We start from the raw sequence: 10,983 nt of genomic DNA, 5'->3' as shown, positions 1-10,983 counted from the left end.
GAATAAATTTTGGGTGTCTAACCTTTCTCCTAAATTAATACTCACCCCTAGTCCGGAAATTAGGGATGACAATCGAGTCGGTCGAAACAGGTTTAGTAAAATTCAAATTCGAATCAGAAAAAATCTGAATCAATAAACCCGAAGCCGAACACATTGGGTTTTGTTCGGGTTCGGGTTCGGATTTGTAGTCTCTACCAAATTGCATTTTACTTTTCACAAACTCTAGTGAAATATTATTAGGATCCGATCCGAGCAAAGTGCTTATATGCGATATTGAAATTTTTGGGGTTAATAAAAGCGTTCATATAAGACAATGGATAATACTTCTAAGAATAAAATTGTTGGTGAAATAATACATGAATCTTGACCTTTAGTATACTTGTATTGAAAATGTTACTGAAAATATGTTTAACGATAATAGTCGAGTAATATTAGACTTTAATGCAATAGTTTGTAAAGTATAAATTTTTAGTATTAATATTAGTAATATAATATAATTTATATTATATTAATACTTTTAAAATATAAAATATTATTTATATATTAACATGAGTTTCGAATCGATTTCGGGTTCGGGTCAGAACGGAATGGGTTTCGGGATTTCGGGTCGAGTTTGTTATGCCTAAAATTTGGTATAAATAATATCCGGGTCAAAAAACGGGTCAACTGAATAAAATCAGGGCATTAATTAAGGGATCAAGGAAAGATAGGGAGAGCCTACTTTCACCAAGAATCAAGGGCGCGCCCTCCGTGATGAACGGATCAAAGATGCCTTGAAACCTTAAGGCGCGCCTTAAGTGGTTATATAAGCAACAAATGTTGATGTAATATCTGGGATATCGCGTGTAATTATTTTATCAATAAATGATTTTTATGTAATTATTATGTGAATTTTGGTAAATTATCTGTTGATTGATAATAATATTTAGATGTATATATATGATAAAATGTGAGTATATTTATTTTATTATGTCCAGAATAAAATATAGATAATTAAGAAATTTTCTGGTAATTTTTGGAGTATTATATGATTTTATAATGATTTATGAATTTATAATTATTTTCTAAATAATTACAAAATTATTTTATAAAGCCGGGAATCGCTCAACCTCAACTGTTTTTACGTTTTTACAACCCGAAACTCTTCCGAAAACTCCTTCCTAACCTAATATGATCGTTCTGGACATTTTTCATGTTTTGACTTTTTCGATCCGGAGTACGGTTTGACCCGTGCGCGGCCCAGCGCAAGATTTTGATTCGATAATCATTTCGGTGAATCAACAAAACCCGTATTCTCGAAAGACGGGATAATATTACATTATTTTCGTATAAAGTATTTTATAAAAAGCCCGCTTGGGATAATTATCCAATACAGGTATTAAATTGGATCATTTTGCAGTTACTTAGTGGCTAAGTAACTAATTTAATGATCCAAAATGATCCAGTACGAACCAATATTAAGTAAATACAAATAGCATATTTCTTATTACATTTTATTCGTTTATTCATTTACAACCAGTAAAAATACAGTAAATACAGAGAAAAATCCTAGAAACTGATACGTTCCTGAGAATCAAACGCACAAACGAAGGCGTTACCGAACTCCGATTCAAGCGTGCGATATATCAAAACGAAACTCTCGAAATATAGAATCATAATCAATCATCAGTTTTTACCCAGAAATCAAGGTATTTTTCTGATTTAATTATTTTAATTCGAATTAATTATAGATTAAATTATGAATTTTTATTCTTGATGTTTTTGATATAATTTGATGATTCCATCGTGTAGATAATATTTTTCTAGTCATTTTGGTATATTATACATTAAATTTGGAGTTCAATAACATGCCTACATTGTTGTTTGATAATCGGATTAAAGAAATTAGGATTTTAATTATTTGAATGTTCTTAATCCAAATTGGGTATTTCTTTTTTATTAAATCTGGGCGCGAGTGAGTGGTACCAATGAATAGATCGTTTGAAAACGAGTCGATTCATGTATAAAGTTGTTGTGTTGGAAGCCTGATTGAGGTGACCGGATTTCTGAGTTTCTAGCCGGCTTCAATGGTGATGTCGCCGGATTTCTATTTCGGAAACGATTTATGGCTATACCGGCCATAAGTGGACCTCTGTTGTGATGCTGAAACGAACCCAGTCAAGAAAGTATAAAAAACCATGTCGTCCTGGAGATTATTAGCCTCGCCGGAGTTCATTACCGGCCACCGGAATCTGCACCGGTCGGTTTGTTCTTGAACGATCTGGCCTGGTCGGTTTCGACCCGGGATATAACCCGGTTTCGATCCTTATTTCCCCTAAATCAAAACTCAAAAACTGTTTTTGATTTATTTTATTTTACAAATTATTTTAAATTCTGTTTTAATTCGAAAATTCATTTTAAGAATTCTAAAAATCTATATTTAATTCTAAAAAATTATTTTTAATTCAAAAATAAATCTTAATTATTTAATTAATTAATTTTAGTTGATAATTAATTATTTAATTAGTCAATTAATTTAAATATTAATTGATTAATTAATTTAATTAGTTATTAATTAATTTTAATTGATTATTTAATTATATTTAATTATTTAAAATTGATTTAAAAATTTTGAAAAATAGTTTCGAGATTTAAAATATTATTTTAAATTATTTTCAAGGCCCGATAATTATTATAAAATTATTTTAAAGTCAAATTTGGGTGTTCGAACATATTATTTATTTATAAAATGATTCCGAGTCCAATTTTAATTCCGAAAAATGTTCAAAAAATCGTATTAAATACCTGGAAAATCATTTTGACCCTAAATCTTCTTTGATAAATTATTTGGATTGAATATATTATGTGCTATATGTTATATGTGACCTGATTGCTGTATAAAATGATTGTTTGTGCATTGTTTGACTGTTTCTGCTATAACTTTTAATCTGTACGTCGGATTTGGGTGAAACGAAGGGTAGATAGAAGCTTGTATTGAATAGAATGAGTTGAGAAAAAGTGTTGATTAGTATATGTGATGTTTAACAGAGGAAGCGAGACGTAGAAAGGGAAAGCAGGTAGTCAGTGAGTGGGAATCAATTGATAAATGCTAGTAAAGTGAAAGCGAATCGATAAGGCAAGTGTTTATGTTCTTCTTGATTATATTGCAAGTATTTTGGAACACTCTTCACTATATTGCAGTTACTTTAAACGGTTATTATTCTATATTACAAGTATTTTGAAGTACATAACCCAAACCCTGATTCTTATTGTTCTCGAGCCATAAGCTTGTTTCTTTATAAACCGTTGATGGTTGAATTCACATATACAAACCACACCTATACAATACTACTCCACAAATACATACCTACCACATGCTGATTCCCGATACGAAATTGTGTATCATATTAACCCTTATATCTTGTGTAACAGAAGACCAACTCTTGTAACTCTTGAACCCTTGGGTCTTCTATTTTCAGATTCTTTCTTTGATTGAAACCCAACCTTCATGATATCCAGATTATTTCATGAGATTACAGATCATCCTACATTTCAAAGTAAATATTATTTATGATTCAACTATTGAGTTACATTGCTTATTAAATTGTGATTCTAGAATTGAATTATTTTTAAATATAGACCAGATTCGTGGTCATAATAGGCCAATGTGTGCCTTGGATCCAGTATATAGAGCAAAGCTGGAAGCCTTGCTCGGGGTTAGTGTGTGACTGATCAGCAGCCTAACCTTGGTTTTTAAATGAAAATGAATATCCAATTCTAATCATTGCTTATCAGTAAACTTGATTCCTTATATCATTTCAATTGATCATTGTTAATCTCAGTTACTATCTTTGTGACTTGCTGAGCTAGTTAGCTCACTCTTGCAAAACTGTTTATATTGTTTTCCAGTGAAAAAGAAAACTGGTGGTAGCGAAGATCCCCAAACAAATGTGCGAGCAAGGTATCTAGGTTGAAATGGAATAGACTAGCAAATGATGTTTGGCTTGGTTGTGTTGATAGTTTGTAATAAAGTTTAAACTTCAGTTGTAAAATAAATAAACCGGGATTTGGTACATTTGTGTAATAAATAAGATTATGGCTTGTGGAAATACTTTAAACTGCGTCGATCCGTAGATTATGGTAAGTAGGGTCATTGCATATATATATTCTGTTAGATCACACACACACACTGTAGAGGGGGTGAATACAGTGTATAGTACACTCAAATCGAACTTAAAGAACTTGAGTAACAGAAAACAAACTTTATTGAAACAATAAACTTTGTTACAATATGGAACTGTTACCTCTCAGTGATGAACAACTATCACGAGAGCTGCTAGGGTTATATATATTAATAACTTCGATAATGATAACACTTATAGTGTAAACCCTATGTCTGTGTTTATATATTACACAGTTACAAGATAATCGCTAATTGATATGGAATATAATTCTGCTTCCTAAAATATATCAATCAGATATCTTCTATTCCAAGTATTCCATTCTTCATGGAATTCCTTCTTCATGCATATCTCTTCTTATGTTTTATCTCTATCTTCTTTCCTTTAATCAGCTACTGTCCTTATCTGATCGTCCTTCAGCACTTAAGTTCTGATATCTATCTTCTGATGATTATCTCCTGATAATATAAGTACTGATATCCTTAAGTCCTGACTTCCAGTATAAGCACTGATCAACAGTTAAGTACTGATCTATCCTGTTCACACAAGATCTGAAAGCTAAACATAAGACATATTAGCCATGACATTATCAAATATATCTAACAATCTCCCCCAACTTGTAAATTAACAAAATATACAAGTTAAACAGATATTTGATGATGTCAAAAACATTAAGTACAAATGCATGAGAAATAGACTAGATAACTACAACTTACAGTCCTTAAAGTTTTACCAATTTCAACTTCTGATAACAACTTCAATCTGCATAAATATCAGAATTTAAGCAGTTATAGATCTTCGACTTGGCTTCATCAACTTCTGATCTCTCTGATGTTAGGAGTTGTTCTGAGATAGTTCTTCAACAAACATTTCTCAGCATATCTTAGTTCATCAATCATTCTCCTTTTAACACCTTTAAGCTCTGCAGTATCTTCACCAGTTGGAAAGATTGCAGCTCTGAGATCATTAATCTTTGTTTTCCTTAACTCCTGGTCTAGTCTTATGACATAAGCTTTGTCAGATTCAAGATTGAATTCAAGTCCCTTAATACCAAGATACGTTCTGATCTGTGCAGTATTAGGCTTCATATCAACAATATCCCCATTGTGATATCTGTACTTTGGAACATATCTGCTGTCAGACTTAACAGAATAAAGCCTTTTCTGTCTCTGAATATGTTCTTTTAAGTAGTTTGCAGCAGTCTCTGTTATTCTGTCATCCACTTGAAGTAAGAAAAGTACATGCTCCAATTCTTCAAAATACTTCAAAGGAATGGCATTTTGTCTTATATGATAAACCCTACCATCTGTCATGAAATACAACATGATGTATTCTTTCAAGTAGGTATGGTAAACCATCTGTACAGATTCTAGTTGATTCAATCTCTCAGGAGTTGCTCCAATACCTGGTTCACTCAAGGAAGTTGGATCATCGGTAGTGTTGTGTACTCTTCTTTCATCAGCACTTCCCAATCCAGTTTTATCTCTAGCTTCCTTTCCAGTAACTACTCTTGCTTCAAAACCACTTGGAGTAGTCTTCAAAGATTGAGTCTGTTTTGCTTTAGTGAATCCTAGTAGGAGTGTTTTAGATCTATTTTCTGATATCAAGTTAACTTGAGCACTGTCAGAGGTTACTTGCTTCTTCTGAATATCAGAACTTACAATTTCTTGACTCTGAACAACTTGAGCCATGTCAGAGGTTGTTTTAAGAACTTTTCTTGAAGTCAGAGCAAGATCATCTTTTCCATCAGTAATTTCTTCTTTCTCAGGAGATACATAAGGCTTGATAGGTTCACCAACCTTTTCTTTACCCTTGGATCTTGGATCTATCTGTGGTTGTGATCCAGTCAAAGTTTCTTCAGTATGTATCCTTTCTTTGATCACAATGCCTTTAGGTTTTGGAAGTAACTTTTTACCAGAAGCTTCAGATTTAGATGTGACTTTCTCTGATTTAAGTCTGGCTTCTTCTTTCTTTAAACTTTCCAAGTCCATCCCTGGATTTTCTTGAAGAAATAACTGTCTTGACATTTCCTCATCAAGATCTAGAAGTTCATCAGAACTTATCCTTTTACCAGCGGCAGAACTTATTCTTTTCCCAGTATCAGAACTTGTTCTGTGACTATCTTGTCTTGATGTAAACCTTCTACCTTGACTATGACCACTACCCATTCCAGAGTTTCCTTGATCATCTTTTCCATCATCCTTTCCTTGCAATGTCTTGTTGGTTTTGCATTTGGACTTAATTACCTTCTCCCCTTTTTGGCATCAGCAGGTAATAAAAGAGAGATAAGTAGTTCCACTGAGGTCTGGATTTCAGTAAGTTGTGATTGCTGAGAAGCTTGGTTTGTCAGAATTTGATCAATCTGAGCTTGTTGCTTCTCTTGAGTTTTCTCAATATAAGCAACTCTGTCAATGGTAGGTTGGAAGAACTTTTTCTTATCAATTTTCCAAACTTGTTCCTGTTTGATAAAGTTCTCCTGAATCTTGTGTAGCTCTGCATGAGTGTTAGAATGAAGACCTTGTAAATGTTTAGTACTCAATGCAGTGACTCTAAGCTGGGTTTTAAAATCATCAGAATGTAACATTTCATCAGCTTTAGTCAAGTGCTCAGCAAGATGTAAAGCATTTGGAACACAGGAAACTAAGTTCCATTCCTTAGTCCACTCCTGACCTGCAGGAGTTTCACTCCAAGGTACTGGTGCATCCCCTATAACAAACTCCTTTACCAGTTCAGACTTTGGAAGAGTTAGTGGAGGAGTATGTCCTGAAGGACCTGCTTCATCAGCATCTACAGTTGTAGCAGCCTCACCAGTATCTCCAACATTTGCAGCATCAGAACTTAGAGAATCAGTATCTTCTGATAAGACAACAATGTGAGTAGCAATGGAGGCTTCAGCATCCTCTAATTGCTGATCTGATATTAAGTTCTGATCAACAGCCATATCCTGATGCTCACCTAAAATCTGATCATCAGCATCTTGATGCAGAGAAGGTGTGAGTGATAACTCAGGAGTTTGAACAGCATCAGTAACAGGTGTTGTGGAAGGATTATTTGCTGTTGGAGCTTCTAAGAAAAGTATTTCAGGCACAACCAGGTTCTGAATATCAATTTCAGCACTTGTGCCTGGATCAACAAGAGACACAGAAGGTGAATTAGCCTTGTCAGATACAGGTTTCTGAGATGGAGTTGATGGAGAAGAAGTGACTGGAGCAAATTCCTTGTCTTGTGAGATCAGAGATTCCTGATCCCCTTCCTTAGCTGCTTCCTCCTCATCATCTGAAACTGGCCTTTGTGCCCTCTGTTTCTTGTACTTCCTTGTTGATTTGGATTCCTTGGGAGTGTCAGGAACCGTCATACGTCTAAGCCTCTTGAGAAGCCTAGAACCCCCAAATGCAGAATCCTTCTGAGAAGTTGCCTTCTCAGCTTCATTGACTACAGGTTCTGAAGAAGGAATCTGATCCTCAGAATCTGATTCATCTCTCAAAGTAATTCTCCTCCTCTTTTGAGATGTGTGAGGAACAGTCTTTGTTCTCTTTGGCGTAGAGGATGTAGGCTTCACAGTAGGTGCTGAAGAAGAAGGTTGAGCAGTCTGTGAAGTGGAGAGATATGATTGGAGATAAGTTCTGAGGGTAGGTTGAGTAGAATGAGAGGTAGGTACTGAGGTTGAAGGATTTTGGTTATGGTGAGTTGATTGAACATTTGAGTAAACAGATTTGTAAGTAGCAGGATCAGCATTTACCAGAATCTGTTTCACAGACTGAGGAATCTGTAATTGTCTCACCATTGATTTCTTTGTGTCAGCATTTATCAAGTCGTTAAAGTACCTTTTTGCAACCTTAAAAGGTGGGGTTTGAGTGCTGACTAACTGGGGTTCAGCAGTACAATACGTGTAAATAAGTTGACAGAATCTAGCAAAATAAATAACATCTCGATCCTCTGTCATCCTATCCCCAATAAAACCAATTATCCCAGTTGCAAAATCAAAATGAGTTTGATGAATAATAGCATACCCGATGTGCTGACTCAGAATTGGGATGGCATCAAAATTTGAACACTTGTTGCCAAAAGCCTTGGTGATGCAATCGAAGAAGAAACTCCATTCTCTTCTGATATTAGCCCGTTTCAACTGTCCAAGTTTCGTCAGACTCTTTTCATATCCCAATTCAGTCATTAACCCCCGAAGTTCTGATTCCTCTGGTATAGAGAAGGTACAATCTTTTGGAAGATGTAATGCTCTTCGTACTGTACCAGGAGTGACTACATAGGATGAATCACCCACTTGGAAGATAATACTGGGAGTTCCTCGTTTACCACCATCATCAAAAACTCCAGTCCTCCAGAACCGTAGAACTTGTTGACTTGAAAATAATTCAGGCTGAGTTAAGGCGTACCCAACCTCACTATGTGCAAGAAGATCTTGCACAAAGTGCAATTCAGATGGAGCTTCAGTATGATCAAGAATTGCAGCATAGTTATTTGGAACAAACTTTGCTCCATCAATGATTAAATCCTTTGGTGCCATGTGAAAAAATATTGAGATTCAAGTATGCCTGTTAGGTGTTTGAGATAATATCTGTATGAAAACAACGGAAAAAGTAAAGTGAAGGAGAGTAAAAGTAAGAAGAGAGATAAAAGATGAAGAAATTAAAAAGATTACAGAAATCTTCTCTTTGCTGTACTTATACAAAAAAAATATTACCGTTGGACACCTGTCAGACATGCAGTAATAACGGATAGTTACTGGGCTCGAGAAAACAGGAATGATTACTTACCCAGTTGCCTTGTTTCAAGGAAAAACCGTTCCATTTATCAAGAGACACAATTTTAATTCAAAATTTAAACCGTTGGCACTGATTGAAGTATTTTTCATTGCAACATTAATATTCTGAAAATGAATCATGTTAAAAATGACCGAGATAATTTCGAGGAATAAGTGCTGACAAAGAATCAGAACTTAAATAAAGACAAAATTTAAATGGTCATCAGAATATCAAGCAAGATTTAACAACACAAGATAAAATAACTCAGAGACAAAATCTTGAAGTAAAAACAACTTTCATTAATATATCAAGACAATACATTGATGAAATGAAAATTACATCAGTACTTATACAAGATTTTCCCTAAGCTTCTAATCCTAACGTCAACAGCTTTAGTCCTAGCTAAGAAGCCTGACAAAGCTGAGAATGAAGAAGAACATGAAGAAGATGAGATTAAGTCATCTTCCTCTTCCTATCTTCGACGAACAAGATGGCGAGTCGTATGATTCGCTCTTGCTGACGGATACGACGAAGATAAAGGTCTCTTCGAACGGCCACCAGATCACGTTTGATAACCTCTGGAAATTGAATCCAGAGATTGTGAGGGATGTTGGTGATAGGGTAGGGAGTTGGAATTCCATTCAAAAAGACATGCACAGTCTCATCACCGTAATTGTAGAACCAGCCAAATTCAGCCATTTGTGATAGTGAATGAAAAACAAGACTGAATTTGTGATAAAAGTTTGATGAGAAGACTAATGTGAAGTGGCTGTTTATATAGGCAAGAGAATGCCAAGAGACGCAAAGATATTTAATGCTGACAGGTAGAATTAATTCTACCTCGTCTCCCTAGACTTTGAAAAAGAGTAACAGTCATTGGAAAGAGGAAGCATGGTCTAGACTGCACAAGACACAAGAAACAATGGACTGTACAAGTACAAATACCATTAATCCTAATCATAGTGACTATTAATCTTCCACTTCAACATATTCGAGTTCGAACTGAGACTGTTATCAAATTTTATTCACAGATAAGCCAAGTAAAGGATTAGACTGAGAAATCAGAACTTAGACCTAAACCAGAACTTAACAGTCATCAGAACATAATTTCTTAACTCGAAAAAGGAATGCCCATCTTAGTAAATACTCATACAAGTTCTGAGTTATGGACGTCAGAACTTAATCATCAGAACGTGGAACTTAGAACTTGTCCTCAGAATTTGTGCAAAAATGACACAATGACTGTTTATCTAAAATAACATAGACCACCACAGAAATTTTCATCATTCAGATGGAGTGATTAGTGTGTGCATTAAGCTAAAAACAGACAAAGAGTAAAGGCTGATTCACTTCAGTATATCTTAGAAATAAGGCATAACTAAAATTTTGCTAAAGATCTGTCATTGTCCTGAAACCTACTGATGAATGAGTTCATGCTTGAGTCCACCTCATCTGTTTTGTGCTCATTTTATGCATCTTTTGAAATTCTATTTTGCAGTGGCTTCTCAGTGTAAGTGAGTCACGACTGTTTATTAGAATTTATGCTATTATCAGAGTATTTCTCCAGTAATCATAGAGTGTGAAAAGTCACCAAGAAAATATTTTGCTTTTCTAATGCATATTTACTTAATACCAGCAATGCACTTGGGTCGTCCCTTTCACGTTTTTACTCTAGATCTCAAAGGAGTACCTGATTTTATTCTTTAATCTTTTTGCTTTTTCTTTTGATAAGAGAGGTCTATCAGCACTTAGTGCACTCAGCAGTTTTACTAGTATCAGAACTTAACAGATGAGTAGCATTATTCTAATTTGTGACTTAGTAATAAGATATACAAAGTAAACTTAACTAAGCTCAATTATCAGAATTTGCTAGTGTCATAAGATTTCCATTGAAATAATTACTTCTTTCATGGAGGCATTTGTTTATTGAAGACTACTAGGTCAGTATCTAGCACAGTTATCCTCATAGGATTGAATAGGTACTAAAACAAACATATCACTTATCAGAGTTTAGAAACATATATCAGACAACAGTCAGTACTTAAAGACATTTATCAATTTAG

Source organism: Apium graveolens, chromosome 7 (genome assembly GCF_009905375.1).
Source record: "Apium graveolens cultivar Ventura chromosome 7, ASM990537v1, whole genome shotgun sequence".
Classification (NCBI taxonomy): domain Eukaryota; kingdom Viridiplantae; phylum Streptophyta; class Magnoliopsida; order Apiales; family Apiaceae; genus Apium; species Apium graveolens.
This window is presented reverse-complemented; position numbering follows the sequence as displayed.